This window comes from Rhinolophus sinicus, linkage group LG06 (genome assembly GCF_036562045.2).
Source record: "Rhinolophus sinicus isolate RSC01 linkage group LG06, ASM3656204v1, whole genome shotgun sequence".
In the NCBI taxonomy this organism is placed as follows: Eukaryota; Metazoa; Chordata; class Mammalia; order Chiroptera; family Rhinolophidae; genus Rhinolophus; species Rhinolophus sinicus.
The window spans coordinates 5,078,242-5,093,686 of NC_133756.1; the positions used below are offsets into that span (position 1 = coordinate 5,078,242).

At 58.9% G+C, this 15,445-nt stretch overlaps 2 protein-coding genes across 16 annotated transcripts in view; one reads left to right on the forward strand and one right to left on the reverse strand.

Moving 5' to 3' along the window:
• The window catches only part of KCNAB2 (potassium voltage-gated channel subfamily A regulatory beta subunit 2), an 82,166-nt gene extending 67,590 nt beyond the window's left edge, over window positions 1-14,576 (reverse strand). For 3 of the 6 annotated variants that reach the window (XM_074334205.1, XM_074334201.1, XM_074334198.1), the window contains exon 1: window positions 14,078-14,400. The gene's annotated coding sequence lies outside the window, so the exon portion shown is untranslated. Of the gene's footprint in view, window positions 1-737; window positions 843-14,077 lie in introns of those variants that run through there. The other 3 variants (XM_074334202.1, XM_074334200.1, XM_074334203.1) reach the window with 3 other exon arrangements.
• Window positions 14,486-15,445, forward strand: part of NPHP4 (nephrocystin 4) — a 107,945-nt gene continuing 106,985 nt past the window's right edge. For 9 of the 10 annotated variants that reach the window (XM_019746697.2, XM_074334189.1, XM_074334188.1 and 6 more), the window contains exon 1: window positions 14,486-14,622. The gene's annotated coding sequence lies outside the window, so the exon portion shown is untranslated. The remainder of the gene's footprint in view (window positions 14,623-15,445) is intronic. The other variant, XM_074334190.1, reaches the window with a different exon arrangement.

The window sequence follows — 15,445 nt, forward strand, 5'->3', positions numbered from 1 at the left end:
CGGTTACCTTAGAGTTATGACAGGTAATGCGGGTTTGTCTTTATTACAGGGCTGGCGAGTTTCATTTCAAAATAAGCTTATTTACGAAAAAAGTTTAACCACCTAAAAGAAAAATACAAACTGAGAAGCATGACGGGTCATGTGCACATCTGACCCAAATCCTAGGATGAAAGGTCAAAGCCTGAAGTGTGGGAATGAGAGAGAGAGAGAGAGAGAGAGAGAGAGAGAGAGAGCCCACGGAGTGAGAAAACGCCCCTGATAACCTGCAGGCCTCTAATCTCATCCCCAGAAATTCCAGAAGGCGCAGAGACTCCCCAGCAGAAGGAACCCCAGGGCAAAAGTGAATTCCAGGTCAACACTCAGTTCTTTCTTTCCTTTAATACCAATTTTACATCCCCTTTGGTGAAAACTTGTCAGGGTTCCTTCCCTGCAGGATGGCGCGGTCCAGGCTGGTCCTGGTGACAAGTTCCGATGGGGGTCTATGCGGAGTGGTGCATCTGAAGGTGTGTGTGCACACACCCAGGCCCCTCCATCCTTCCATCAGCCAAGCAGTCTGAGGCCCACTCACTACCCACATTGATGCCGGGGCGTTTCCCTCGTGAAAACCAAGCCCTGCCCTTCACGCCAAGTAGCAAATAGCCTGCAGGTTTTAATGGCCCACCTCTAGGATTTCCACCCCACTGGTGCCAATGAGAGGAACCCGGTGAGGCAGTGGCTCCTGACCCCCCGCCACTCACCAGCTCCCTGGGGGGCGGCCATGCAACCCGAGGTCTCCAGGCAGCGCCTGCAAGCCACACTGAGCAGAGGGCGCATCTCCAACCCTCCGGGGTCTGCAGCTACAGCTGCAGTGACTTGAGTACCTGCCTGCAGCGTCAGAAACACCGAGAGACAGCGGGAGGGGGAGGCCTGTGGAATGCTCCCTCCCCCTTCCTGCAGCAGTAAGTACTACAGTGAGGCACACTGTCTGTGGGGAGGGCCTGGTTTACCCAACCCCTGTGGGGGTTTCCACAATCGGATAAAGAAATGCTGCGTCTCCCCTCATAGCCAGACTCAAGTCTTTTAAACAGAGCCAAGGTAGGAAAAAAAACCAGAGTTCAGGGGATGCAGAGGCGGCAAGCAGCCCTTGAAGGTGATTACTGCGTTTCAGAGCCTGACTCAGCAGTTGGGTGCAGCTGAGACAGGAGGGAGCAGAGGCGGCCTCAGCTCTCAGGGGATGGGCAGATGGACAGGCTCCAAGCTGCTTTCCTCGCTTCCTGGACAGAGGAGTGGGTTTTAACCACTTCAGCCCCACAACGGGAGGAGAGAGGGAGGCCAGCATTCTGGGGTTTCCTAGATGGGCCATTTCAGAGACAGTTTCTCCACACGAAGTGGCCACGTTCCCTGGATAGGGCCTTCTGGCAGGTGTGGTTGGGGTCTCTCCCTCTCCAGAGTCCTGAATGAACCCAGACCAGGGGTGGGGGTGGGGAGGTGGCATGCAGTGACTGGGCAGTGAAGCCTGCTTGGGGGTGGTGGGCGTCTGTCTCCTGGCTGATGCAGTTTCTGTGGCAACATCAGAGGGGCTGGTTGGGCTGTGGGGGATGGGAGCAGCGTACTCCTGGCCAGCCCCACCCGGGAACACTCTGGTCCTGTGTTCAGCCAGGGCCCTTCCCCTGTGCCTAGCGCAGTGCCTGGCTGGCTGTCCCCGGTGTCCCCACACATAGCAGTGCTCCTATCCTTGCACGTCAGGTGGGTTTCCATAGGACCCTTGGAAGAAGCTGGGGGACAGACCCTGGCTCCATCTGCAGCCACAAGCCTGACAGGGAGGCTTGCCAGGTAGCACGTCTGAAGGGTCTGGGGCTCCGTGATGTCCACAGTGCAAGCTCGCCTTCCTGGGGGAGGCACAGCCTGGCATCCTGAAAGGGGCGTTTACCTTGGCCTCCGACCCCCTCACCCCCAGCGGGACCTGCTTGCCTTGTCACCCTCAGGTGAGCTCCAGTAACAAGTGGCAGACTCAGGCTGCCCGCGGCCTCCCCAGGCTGTTGAGCCCACTGCTGAGCCAGGAGGGGGCTCTGCCTCCAAGTGCTCTCAAGTGTGGCCAGAGGCGGCCCCTACTCAATCCCCCTCCTTTTTATGTGAGCGCAAAGCCCCGGCTCCAGGTGTCACAGCTGGCGTTCTGGCAAGGTAACCCAACATGACCCACCTGGACCCACGTCCGCTCCACCCTCTCGTCCACTCAGCCCTTGAGCAGCAACACTGATGGGGCACTGGCCACGGGGACAAGAACCAGCTGACTAGAAAGAAGCCACAGAAGCCTCTGGAGGGGCGTTGGGGTTAGGGGTGGGAGTCGGGGGCAGAAACCCACTGTGTAGTATGTTGAATTATGTCCCCCCCCCAAGAGACACGCCAAAGTCTAATTCCTGGCACCTGTGAATATGACCTAATGAGCTAGAGGGGTCGTGGTCAGTGTAATTAAGGTGAGGCTCCTGCAGTGAGGTCATCCTGGATTAGGGCGGGCCCTAAATTCAATGCCAGGTGTCTTTAGAAGAAGTGAGGACACAGATACCAAAAAATAGGCGCTGTGAGGCAGAGGCAGAGGTCGGAGAGATGTATCTACAAGCCGAGGAATGCAGAGGATCGCCGGCGAATGCTGGGAGCGGGGAGAAGCTGGGACAACTCTCCCTCAGAGGCCCCAAGAGGAACCAACCTGTCCACACCTTGATTTTGGACCTCTGGCCTCAGACCCGTGAGAGAATAAATATGGCTATTTTGAGCTGCCCCGTTTGTGGGACTTTGTTCTGCCAGTCCCGGAGACTAGCATACCCACCTAACCTTTTAAACCTCTAACCGTAGCGGGCTGCATGGGAAGTAGAGAAGCGGCCTTCTCTCGGGGGAAGTGACCCTTGGCTAGGGGCCTGGGCCTGGGGTCCCTAGCCCTGGCTCAGTTCCACACCTTGGGGTTAGGGGGAGTTGGCATGCAAATGTCTGCTGCTCCCTCCGTTAGCATCAGTGACTGGCTTGTGGGGCTCCCCTGCTCTCCAGGGGACTGTAAGAATAAGGAACAAATGGTCCCAAAGAGGATTACGTCCCAAGGCCACGTGACAGTCATGAAAGATTCATACCTTGCCCATGCAGCGTCACCAGCTTTACTCCACATCCATGAAAGGCGCTGCTGAATTAAAATATATGCAAAAGGGAAGCAGCAGGCACTGCACCTTCGCAGTCATATAATTAATAGGAAAAATAGGATTCGAGCTGCAAATACTCCTTGCTGGGAAGGCTGCCGTGAACTACTACTCCAAGAGACGCTGCGGCTTCTGGGGCACGTGGTACATCTGGTAGCTAGGAAAGGCCCCTAAGCTGGGGTCCAGAAACCCTACTACGTGACGGTGCAAGACAGGCAACAAACTTACACACACACACACAAAAGTGCACTACAGACTTACTGGGAAGAGTGAACAGACGCTCAATCCCTAAGGAAATACTGTTTCGGTGAATTACGGAAACACAACAGGCTATAATGCGGTCACTCTCGGTGACTGTCCACCTATTTGGCTTGGTGCTCGTGCTGTAATGTCCAGTGGGGAAAGCAGAGAGCACCCACGTCTGCTGACAGAACGGGAAGGCCTCCCGGTGAGAGGGAGAGTCCCTCCTCTGAACCACATGGTTCCTGCCTCAGACTCAGGGGAGGGCCTGTGTGTGGGAGGTAGGCACAGAAAGACCCCCTTGGTAGCATGAGGAACCGCACAGGAGGCTCTGCCAGCGCTGAGCTGAGCAGGGCGGCCAGCTGGGGGCCGGGCTGCGCCCCACATGGCTTCCCCTTCCCAGGCATCCTGTTGACCCTCGTCCAGGAGCGAGGCCAAGGGTGACCATCTGCCCCGCTAATGAGATGGTCTAGGACGCGGGTCGGGAGTCTCTGGCAGTCATATGCTAGCTCTGCCCTCTGGTAGCCGTGTGGCTGGAAGTGAAGCACACACCTGTTCTCACCCTGGAAACACAGATCATCACGGAACCAACTCCTGGGTGGCTGGGGCATGAACAGTACTGCTTGCAAGGTCCTAGTAGGGGCCTGCCAAAGGGCAGAACCGTGACAAATGGCAGCTGCTGAGACAAATAAGGTAGTCATTGCTGTCATCACCACCGTCACCACCATCACCACCGTCACCACCATCATCATTGTCATGATCTTCCAGCTTCAGATGAAGTGCCTGCCCCTTCCTGCAGTGGGGCAAAGGCTTTTAGTGGCTCAGCCTTCCCCTTGGATGCCGCCCCCCCCCCCCCCCCCCGGAAAGCTGCTCATGGGCCACGGCCTTCTCTGCCACCTGGGACCACTCCATCTGGATGCCCTGGACAGTTTCTGCAGTTCGGAGGAACTATCTCCACATAATTAAGTGACTTGGCTGTGAAAACATGAGCAGCGAGCGTCCTGGCTGCCGGGACTGGCATGCAGTCTGTTCAGGGAGGCTGAGGGGCAGGATGTGTCCAGATGCCAGGTGGCTGGGAGCCTGTGGCCATCAGCCTGATGCCAGCCTCAGGACCACAGCTGCCTCAGCACATAGGCTCGGTGCACCTGGCTTTGTCTCAGCTGCAGGGACTGTTCCCACCTGCTGCCGTTCCTGGCTGGATGCCATGTCCCAGAGGCCAGGGCTACTCTGTCCTCCTTGGAACACTGCCTGCTGTTCAGGGTGTGGCAGGTGTTGTGCCCTAGGGGCATTAAGGGCCATCAGTGGAGTGGCCAGACTGGGGACAATGAAATCAGGAGGCCCGTGGTGGGGATGGCCTTTGCCTGTCCCCGCGGATCCTAGGCTTGGTTGCATGGCTTCAGCTTCAGGACCTACAGCTCATGAGGTGGCAGGTGCATTGCAGCCCAGCTTCTCCAAGTGGGGCCCCTGAAGATTCCTGGGATGGACACGCAGACAGAAGGGGAGGTGGGAGAGCAGTCCTGGCCGAGGACAGCTACAGGGCCACCGGACCTCATTCCTGAGTCAAGCCCCACAGAGAACCTGAGGACTCATCAGGACTGTATCATTTTCCTCTCCCCACAGCTCTGAGCCCTGGACATCAACATCCCCAGGGAGCTGGGGGTGAGGTCAGCTGTCCGAAGCTTGTAGTGTGCTGGCCTCAAAGGATTGTGGGCACTCTGGAGTCTGTGAGGCTGGCCTGGGACAGGTGGGTGCACTTCCGGCCTGAGGCAGGCTGATGCCTTTAGCATTTTGTGGTGGTCCTGCCTCTGGCACCAACAAAATTCCCCAATACCTCTCCCTGAAGGACCTGGCACAGGCTGTCTGGCTTAGGAAGGGGGAGGCCTAGGTTGGGGCACACAGGAGCACCCCATGTGTGGCGGACCCCAAAAGATGGTCTGATGCATGGAACAGGGTTTGGCACAAAATTTGGTTTCTGCCTGGGGGTTCTGTTCTCTGATCGTCCTGAGTCGGGTGGAAGCTGCCCAAGCTGGGGTTGGGGTCCCACACCCCTTCCCAGCTCTGCAGACAGTGGTTCTAGCTGGGTAGATGGGCCCTACATGTGCCATTTCCCATGTGGCTCCACCTTCTGCGAGAGCCCATCATTTCTGACAGTTGCTGAGAGTTTGCTCCTGCTGTGTGACTGCCGAGGGCTGAGTTGAGGTACAGAGGTGATGGGACAGACACGCCCTGTCCTCATGGGACACACTGTCTAGGACGGCCTGGATGCCAGCTACAGTGACCACTGTGGCGCGTGCTCGCTGAGGCCTGCAGGACACTGGTGAGGAAGTTGGGCGTGAACACGAGACAGCGGTCAGCAGGACCCCACTGGGCCAGTGACTCCAGCTCTGACAACAAGTACGATTCCTCCCGGAGCCTCAGTCTCCCTCTCCCTAAAACGAGGAGGCTGGACTAAACGGCGTCTGCCTGAGGGATTCTGCTTGAGCCTGGGGACCTGTGCCCTCTCATCTCAAGGGCCTGCAGGGTCAGGGTCCCCTGGCCTTTGACACCTGGCTTGCAGAGTGCTGGGTGAGTGCCTGGGACTACACCTGCCGTTCCCTCTCTGGCCGCACACACAGGCCGCTATCCAGGGATCCACTGGCAAAGCTCAGCACCCATACAGCCCAGCAGGTGGCTGGGTGCCTCCAGCAGCTCCCATGGTTACCATGGTTACCAGGCTGCGGGAGGATGGGGAGAAACCCTCTCCTCCGCATCCTGCCCAGTGACACCCCAGTGGGCTCTGCCAAAACCTGGGTGAGGCAGGGGGCAGGTGCCCGGCCAGGCACACAGGCTGTGTGTGCGTGAGTGCCTGCACGTGTATGTGCGTGCGTGCATGCGTGTGTGTGTTTGGGGGCATGGTGGTGACCATGGCAGTTGGAGCAGCTCAGGGCTTCCTGAGGGAACCATGGCTGGGTGCCTCAAGGACTCGGTCAGTTTCCCTCCCCCAACCCTGGCCAGATGACCCAGCTCAGCCCCACAGAGGGGGCAGGAGGCACCTTCTAAAGATGGGCAGCATCCCCGAGATCCTCACTCAGACTGATGTCCCTGTCCTTGCGGTCCCTCCAATACCCCAGCTATGTCGGCGCCTTTTTTACACAGCCCCACCTGGTTTCGGCCCGACTCCAGCCTCGCCTCCCTTTGTCCTGAACACGTAGGACGGACACTGCCCCGTCCTGCCCGCTGGGCCCGCAGACTCTTCTGCTGCCTGAGTGGCATCTCCGTGTGCTAGACCCCCTGTCTCCCCCGCCTCTGACCCCACCCCTGCTTCTTGGTCAGTGAGGGAAGCAGTGCATGGTCCTCACTTGCACAAAGCAGCGTCAGGCAGCATGGGGCCCAGGATGGCTGACGTCCCATCTGAAAAGGTCCTTTTGTTAGGACAGTGGGTCCACGTCCCACGGGAGCTGCCCCGAGTGCCCTGTGCCCTGGAGGCTTGGCCAGGGCAGCTGGGGGCCCCTACACCGGCTCCCTTTTCAACAGGAGAGCGTAAACAGGAGGTGTCTGCTGAAAGGTGGACATTTTTCCTTGGGATTTGCAATGCTTATTTCGGCATTGCTCGTCCTCTGCAGGAGCAAAGGGACAGAAATGGCTCCAGGCTTCCTGTCCCTGACACCTGAACACTTCCTGCCCTGGGTGACTAAAAATACCTTCTCCTCACAGAGAGGGAAAGGCAATACCCCCTGGGGGGTGAGACAGCCACTGAGCAGGGGGTGGGAAGAGGATCCCAGACAGGGGGTAACATGCCACCGGCTGCCTCCTCACGTCCTCCACACGACACGGGACAGTCAGCACCCCAGCCAAACCTCATTCCAAGAGGACTGGGCACTGCTAACAACAGCATGTCACCACGCACTCAGTTTGAGATTCAAAGCCGACGAAAGCAGCAGGTCCTTTCTTTCAGCAGAACGCAGCCTTCTCTGTTCCAGAGAACTGAAGAACGCGGGTGAAGCCCTCCCCGTCAGGGCTGTCAGCCATCAAAACGCATTTCCTCATGTGCCGCTTTAAGAAGAGGATGTGGGAAAGTTCACCCATGAATTCAAACAGCTGGGAAATGTTTCTCAAAATGTGGCCTTGGAACCCCTGGACCAGCGGCTGGTGAGGGAAGGCGCTCGCTGAGCTGTACCAGGACCCTCCGGGGGGGCTGTTTTCAGGCACCACTCCCCGCTGCCCCAACATGTTCCCCCGTTTTTATACTCTTTGCAATCACAACATACGCTGAGCCATCAGTGAAGCTGGAAGGATGAACCCTGACCCCGTATTTCACAGGTGTCCCCAGAAAGGTCCCCATCAGTGCAGGAAACAATCATGCACCACAGAAACTGTCTACCAAACAACAGACTGGGGATGCTGGCGATAGGCCCAGTTCCCCAGAAATATGACCTTTCTTCCCAGGAACCTGCTAACCCCTTAAATGCACAGCAATTCTCTCAGCTTCCTGTCTTTCTTACTGTCAGATTTCTCAAGAGCCATTTGGACAGCAGAGCGTAAACGTTAAGAGAGGGGGCTTTGGTGCCAAACAGCCTGGGTTCGGATCCTGGCTCATCCTTGTATGCTCTCGGTGACCTTAGGGCAGTCACTTCACTTTCCAGCACCTGCTTCTGCACCAGCAAAATGGGGACCTCTGTGCCCATGGACAGTGAGGGTGAACAAGCTGACACAGAGGAGGGCCAAAACGGCAGGTGCACCTGTTACTGGAGAGTGAGATGGCAGGTGCCCTCTTACTGGGGGGGTGAGATGGCAGGTGCCCTCTTACTGGGAGGGTGAGGTGGCAGGTGCCCTCTTACTGGGAGGGTGAGATGGCAGGTGCCCTCTTACTGGGAGGGTGCCTCTGTGGCCATGCCAGCTGTACCTAGGAGCCCAGCCTTTCCTCTGCCTCCCCAGCAGCGTGCCCACCGGTGCAGTGGACACCTGACCCATCCTCTATTTCCTCTCCTCCCAGGCCCCAGGATAATCCAGTTTCCTTCTGTCTGTTTTGACCTTCACCTTCCCTCTCAAATCCTGCACTCACGGCTGCTCCTGGCTCTGTCTTCTGCCCCCTTCACTCTAGGCCCCAGTTCCCAGTGACCTTGTCTGCTGTCAGAGCTGTCACTAGTGGGTGCTTGGCAATCACCTCTCATTTGAACCCCAGGCCTATCCTCTCAATGCCGTGGACACGACCGGCCGGAGCACGGACCTCAGACCCAGTGAGGCAGGCCCAGCACGGGGCTTCCAGGTATAGCCTGTGTGCACCCAGCCACACCGCCTGGGGTGGGGGGCTGCACTCTCCTCTCACCTCCCACATCCCATCCACCAGTTCTTGTCCCTCACTAAGGAAACATTCCACATTCTCCATCCTGGCACGGACACGGCGCTGACCTGTTCCAAAGCCCCCAGGGCCCACTGTCTGGTCTCCCAGGACCTGTTCCTGCTCAGCCTCAACGACTATCACATTCACGGCCCGCTTGTGCTTCCCCCTGGGCCTCGGCCACTGTCCAGCGCGTCCCGTGCTCCTTTCGTGGTCCTGCCGGTGCAGGGCCCTCTCCTAGACGGTCCTGTCCCAGCTCTGCTATCACAACCCTGCCTTCTTTCAAGGTCTCAGTCACATGTCACACCCCGTCCCCCATCTCTCCTTCTCCGTCAGCAGAGCTTTTCTGCGTTCTAGGTGTGGTCACTCCATCCTCTTTCTGGCTCTTGGTCCCTGGAGGTAGATAGGTGGGTCCTGCTCATCGACTAACCCATCATCGGGATTTGTAGGTTCTGAACAGTGTTTAAATTCTAATTTATTTTTTAATGCACGGATTCATCAGTCTCCTTGTCCACGCATTGTCATTATTTCTGCTTCTCCTCTATCTAGAAGAGCCGGGAAGAGCACTGTTTCTAGACAGGGCCTGCCGCTACGGAGTGTTCAGGAGGGCAAGGATTCCTGGAAGAATTCTAGATCCTTCTGCCCTGAGCTGCATTTGACAGCTTGTGGACATCAGGGTGGGAGTTTGCTCTGAAAGATCAAAGACCTGCCAAGGGATGGAACATGAAAACATGTCGTGGTGAAGGGGAGTGGGCGTGCTCAGAGTGGGGCTCTGCAGCCCTTCAGCGCTCAGGGGCCGCTGGACAGATGGGCAGATGTGCAGAGGGCCACTGGCAGGCTTGCCCGGCCCTCCAGGGGGCCTGAGGTAAGGGAGGACAGGGCGAGGCGTGTCCCTCCACTCACAGGGGGGCTGTTCTCTACAGACAGATGACCACAGGCCCTCCACTCTTGCTCCATGAATGTCCCCTTTCCAGGAGTTCCGAGTGGGATCATGAAATGCCTCAGAAGGGGAATCAAGCCACTCTGCTTGAACTTTCCTGGGAGCCACCTGGGCTCCAGGTGGGCAATGGTTTGGGCTCAATCTATGAATGGAAGTCACAGACTCAGTGACATTTACTGAGTGCCCATCTGCCCCAGGGATTGTCCTTCTGTGTCGACTCGAGTCACTTCATGTCACCGATCCAGAAAAAGGAAGACTCAAGAATGGAGCCAAGTGGCTGAGAGGGAGAGAGCCAGACACAGAGAGCTACCTCTCCACAAGGGGCCACAGGCCAAGCTGGTGACAGAGGGCCCTGTGGACAAGACCCATTGTTTATAGGACCCAAGACGTTGCTTGCTTACTGGGGAAGCAGCCCCGTCATGAATAGATGGTTGGTTTCTCTTCGAACCTGGTGCAAGGATCTGAGAAGGAAAAGCGTAAACCTGATGGATGATGGATCTCAACTGCTCAGCAGGCAGGGCTCAAAGTCTCGGTGGGGAAAATGCCCTAACGGGGTCTGCAGCATGGACGTGCGGCCGAGTGAGACGGTCTCCCCCCCTCTCGGCTGTTTCCCTTCCCCCAGTCCTATTTTATCTGCACCCTGCATGGCACTGAGACAGTCGGTTCTGCAAGTGCCTGTGTGCTAGAGTAAGAGGGAAGAGGACCTGCCTGCAAAAAGGAACTCAGGAAGGCAGGTGCCAGCGATGTGGGTGAGACAGGAATTGGGGGTTGAGTCTGTGAGGAGGGACACACACAAGCTGGCACCCATACCCCCCTCGCTAGGTAACACACGTGGCCATTTGGTAGAGCAGGGCGTGGCCCCATGAGACCCCGCCCCCCAGGCTATGAGCTAGACAGCGGGCACAGGGCACCCTCAGGCGAGGGGTGCTGGGCCCAGAGCTCATCCCTGGATACAGAGGGAGGAAGTCTGGCCCTCTGAGCCCCATGGGATGTGGCAGAGGGTAAGAAGAAGCAGCCCTGTTCATATCCACTCGGCAGGGAGACTCTGGTACCTGCCATGGCCAGGCAGAACAGAAAGACTCGAGCTACCCCTGCAGTGATGGGACGACCAGGTGGGTGACATTCCCACGTGGCCCAGGCTGTGCCCTCTCCAGAGGAGGCCCTGCTCCCTTTTGCTCCCCTGAACTGGCTGAGCCAAGGACCACATCTTTTCACAGTCGCCCCAAAGGAAGGCAGCATGCAGTGAGTGGGAGGGGCTGAGTGTGCTGGGGGCCCCTATTCAATGAAAAAGGAAGGTGTTCATGTCCTCAGGAACAGGGATTGAACCCTGACCCTCCTGTGTGTCTGAGGCGACACATCCGTGGGGGAGGGGTAAGCATTTAAAAGAGGGGGCACCTGCCTCAGAGTCCAGATCCAGCAGGAACAGAATCAAGGTTTCTTCAAGAGCCAGGAGGTGGGGTCGGTCTCCCCATGGCTCTGTGCCTCAGTCTCCTCATCCAGGCTAACCAGCCTACCTCGCCGTGTTATTTACAAGACCCACCTTGAAGCAAAGTAGAAAGTGCAGGTTGAACACGGACAGAGTCCCTTCTCCCCTTCATCCCGCTCAGTGGCTGGGGCCCTGCCATCTCTTGGACATCTTGGAACAAATGTCCTCACTCTGGGGGCCACCCAGGCCAGGCAGGAAGGTGTTGGCAGAATTCTCTGTGGTTGGCAGCATCCCCTGCTACCAACAGCCCCCCAGTGACTCAGATGCACCCCAGGGCACTGTTTTCCTCCACACGTCAGCAACACCTCCAAAGGGACCTTTCCACAGGGCGGCCAAGGTTGGGCATGTCCACAGGGGCTGGCTGGCTTCCTCCAAGTGGGAGGGCCAAAGTGACGGCTGCAACTAGCGGGAAGGGAGGGGTCTACCCTGGCCCCACCCCTGCCTCTGAGTGACCTTGGAGAAGTCACTGCCCCTGGGCTTCCGATGACTCCTCTGAGAGGGCAGGTGGCAAGACCCTGGCAGCTCTATGAGGTGAGACCCCCCAGCTGCTGGGGGGGGGTGGAGGGAGGCGTGGGGTCTCTGGTCCTACACACCCTCAGAGGCAGTCCTGTCTGAATACCCCTACAGCTGCCGCTCTTCTGCTCTGTTATTCAGGAACCTCAGGACACTGCTCTCTGGCTCTGGGACCTTTGATGACGTGAAGGTCACTGAGAATTTTGTCAAGGACTAAAGACACACTGCTTCCAGCCAGAGTCCCCACAAATGAAACCCGTTCCCCGATGTTCTAACAGCAGGGCTTTCCTTCGCCACACGCTACACGCCTGCTGCCCATTTGCCACAGACCCAGCTCCAACAAACAGGCAAGTCCAGAGGAGGCCCCTCCCTCACCGCCCCTCCCGGAAACTGCCAAATCAAAACTCTCACTTCCTCCTGAATCATTTGGGTTGTAGAAGATCACTGAAAAAGGAAAGCGAGAAAGCCCCATGGTATGAAGCCGCACCCAGAGCTGGCTGCCCCTCTGGCCTCCCTGTGCCCACGGCAAGAAGTGGTGTCCCACCTTGCCACACCTCCTGTGGTGTGAATGCAATCACTTCTGTGCCCACTTTTTCCCATCCAGGCTCCACATCCAGACTCAAAAGGGTTTTGAGCTTGAGACCAGGTTCCACACTTTTCCCGTCCCTGGGGGCCTGGCTCAGTCCCCAGGCTCTGAGCAGTGCCCACAGGGTCTGTGGACCCAGAGAGCAGAGAGAGGCACAAGGAGCTGGACCTGAGTTTTGTATGGGAAGCCTCCAGCAGGCTGCTTTTGAAGCAGGAATGTGCTCCAGCCCAGACACACTCAGTGCCATTGAGGCCGGGTGTCGACTTGGAGGGCATCTCTATAGACATGACCTGGGGGCCAATGGTCTCTCGGGCCCCCACTGCCAGGGCACAGGGGGCATGTGAGCCTGGACTCTGCAGGTAGACGCGTTTGCCAAGCAACAATCAGGAAGGCAGATGGGACTCTCCACGCGCAGGTCCCCAAGCCCTGCAACATGGGGCCTCAATGCAGTTCTCAGCAGAGCTGGGGCTTGCTTTTGGCACTGGAAGGGGGCTGGAGTTGTTTTGAGGGGGAGGACAAGTTGCAGAGAAAGAAGAAATCCTGAAACAGCAGACAGTGGGACAGCTGTGGCCTGAACTTGGTGTTCCTGCTCCTCGGATGAGGACGTATTAATTTCCATAAATGCTAATAGCCCATTTCCCCAAGAGCTATTACTTATGTCATCTCCCCCTGGATGTGGTTCAACACAGGGCAGACAAATGAAAGGGAGGAAGAGGCAGCCTCCACTAGCGGGTCTCCACTCTCCACCCTGCTCCCCACCCAGGCAGCTCCAGTCTGTTTCCTTAGGTGGATCTACTAACTGCAGGATCAAGACCCCCCAGCCTGCATCCCCACAGCCTGGCCCCTATCATACCAGGAAGCAAAGAAAGTTACCAACCCCAAAAATGCTGAATCACAAAGTGAGGCTAAGCAGGAAAGTGGGGGTGGAGTGGGGAGGGAGATGGTGGCTAGGGAGCAAGGCAGGAAAGGGTGCTAAGGGACTCCCTACCTGGAGCCCCCCCACCCCATGCTCTAGGCAAAGTGCAGCCCCCACAGGAGCCTCCAGGACTGAGGCCAGGAGCAGAGCCCGGTGAGCCTCGGTGGGAAGGTGGGCAAGTACACTGGCTGCGGCTACTGCAGCAGACAGCAGGGCAACCATTGGGTCGCTGCGTTCCTTCTGTGGGAGCAGCAGCAGGTAGGGAGGTGGGAAGAGAAGAGAAGCAGAGGACGGGGTAGGGGCACGGGGGAGGGGAGGGGGTGTAGGTAGCCAAAGGAACTGGTGTAGGAATGGAGTGCCAGGGTCCTGGGGAGTGGGGCAAGATGGAGAGAGCGCCCACGGGGAGAGAGACTGGAGGAACTGAGAGCAGAATGGGTGAGAAGATGGGGATAGGGACCAGGAGGGAGAGGCAGGGTGAGCCTTCAGGAGTGAAAAAGGAGTAGAGATGGGGAGAACCGGGACCAGCAGTGCTCCGATGGGGGCTGCGCAGAGGCCAGGAGGTGGGGTGGGGAGGAGGACTAGGGGCAGGGGGAGGAGAAGCTGCGGGAAGCGGAGGGTTTGAGGCCGGGCAGAGACGCACAAGGACAGGGGGAGGGATGAAGTTTGGGGCAGGGGTCGGGGATGGGGGTTCGGGCGGGATGCCGATCAGGCAGGCAGAGGAGGACGCGTTGGGGGAAGGGAGAGGATGGAGAAGGTGAGCCAGCCGGCTGGAGAGGAGGTGAGGACGGAGGCGGGCGCGGAGACGCGCTGGGGAAGAGCAGATGGGGAATCAGCGCGGGCCTCGCGGGTCCCCGCCGCCGCTCTCCCAGTGCCCCGCACTGGACAGCGCGGCCCGCCGGTGTCTCCCCCTGCACTCACCTGGGGGCTCCAGCTCCGAATCCTGTGCCCTGCTCCGGATCTTCCTTCCCGCCTTGCCCCAGCGACTTTAGCGCCCCCGAATCCCGCTCGCTCGGCCAGGTTCCGCCCGCAGCATCTTCACCTCGTGGGACACCCGGGGCCACACCTCTCCTAGGTTATCATTGGCTGGCCTTCATGTCAATCACATTCCCATTGGCTGAGTGGCCGCCGGGCATGCAAATCAGACGGGCCCGCGCCGCGCTGATTGGCTGGTGTTGGCGGAGCGGAGCTCCCTGACTTGGGCTCTGATTGGTCCCGCGGCCCAGCCGAAAACGGTGACGAGGCGTGGGTTCTTGGCCCGAGCGCGCGGCGCGCCGCCTTGCGAGGCTCCTCCTGCGGCGGCAGCAGCCGAGGCGCCCTTTAGCCGGTGCTTGGTCCGCTAGCCCTGCGGCTCCAGTAGGCATCGGCCAGCTGCCGGGGCTCTGGGTCCGTCGTGGGGCACTTCGTCGACTGCGTAGGCCTCGTAAACCCGGGGTTGGCGCGGGCGCGACGGGCCCGTCTCCTAGGTAACGCCTCTTGCGGCGGACGGAACCACGTTGGCTGGCGGTGCGGGGGAGGCTGGACACGGCTTCGAGATGCGAGGGCAGCAGAGCGGGCGGGGTTCTCGTGCTTGGGGTGAAGGTGCTCCGTACGCCTCTCCGCGGGGACGCGGTGCCTGCAGGGCCTGGCGGCCGGGCGAGGCGCAGGGCTGTGGCCGCGTTAGTCGCATTGCACCCCCCGCCTCGACACTTGGTTTGGCCCGGACTGCAAGTTCCTCGAGTCTTATTGGGGCTCAACCTCCACTCTCTGCCCTTTGACTCTGCGTCCCCGTACACCCCCTAGCTTCGGGCGAGCGCGATGCCCACAGCCTGGGCTTTGCTGAGACCCCGGCGTTGGCCTTGCTCGATTCGGCGTCCCACCGCCCTTCCCCTACCAGACTTCTGCGGGGGACTCCTACTGGGTGCCTGTCCCCTACCTAGGTGCCTGTCTTGGGCTGGGTGCCCGTCCCCTGTTGGTTCCTGTCCCCAGCGGGACCTGCTGGCCTGTCCCTGGCCCGCGCAGGAGGCTGCCCCACTGCCTGCCCTTGGAACTCTGGAAGGGCGCCTGCCTTCAGCCTCTGCCGTCCAGCCAGTGGCCTCCTGAGTGGTTCCAAGCCCACTCCCTGGCCTTTCCGTAGGCCCCTGTGCACGTGTCTTCAATGCCTGTCTGTAGAAGAGCTATGTTCTCAGATCCACTCCTCCCCTCAGTGTGGCGATGTCTAGTTTTGGTTGAAGCATGTGAAGGAACGCGAGCTTCGCGCTTGTGTGGTGGGTAGCCAGCCTGGGTTCTAACCCAGTGCTCCAGTCACAG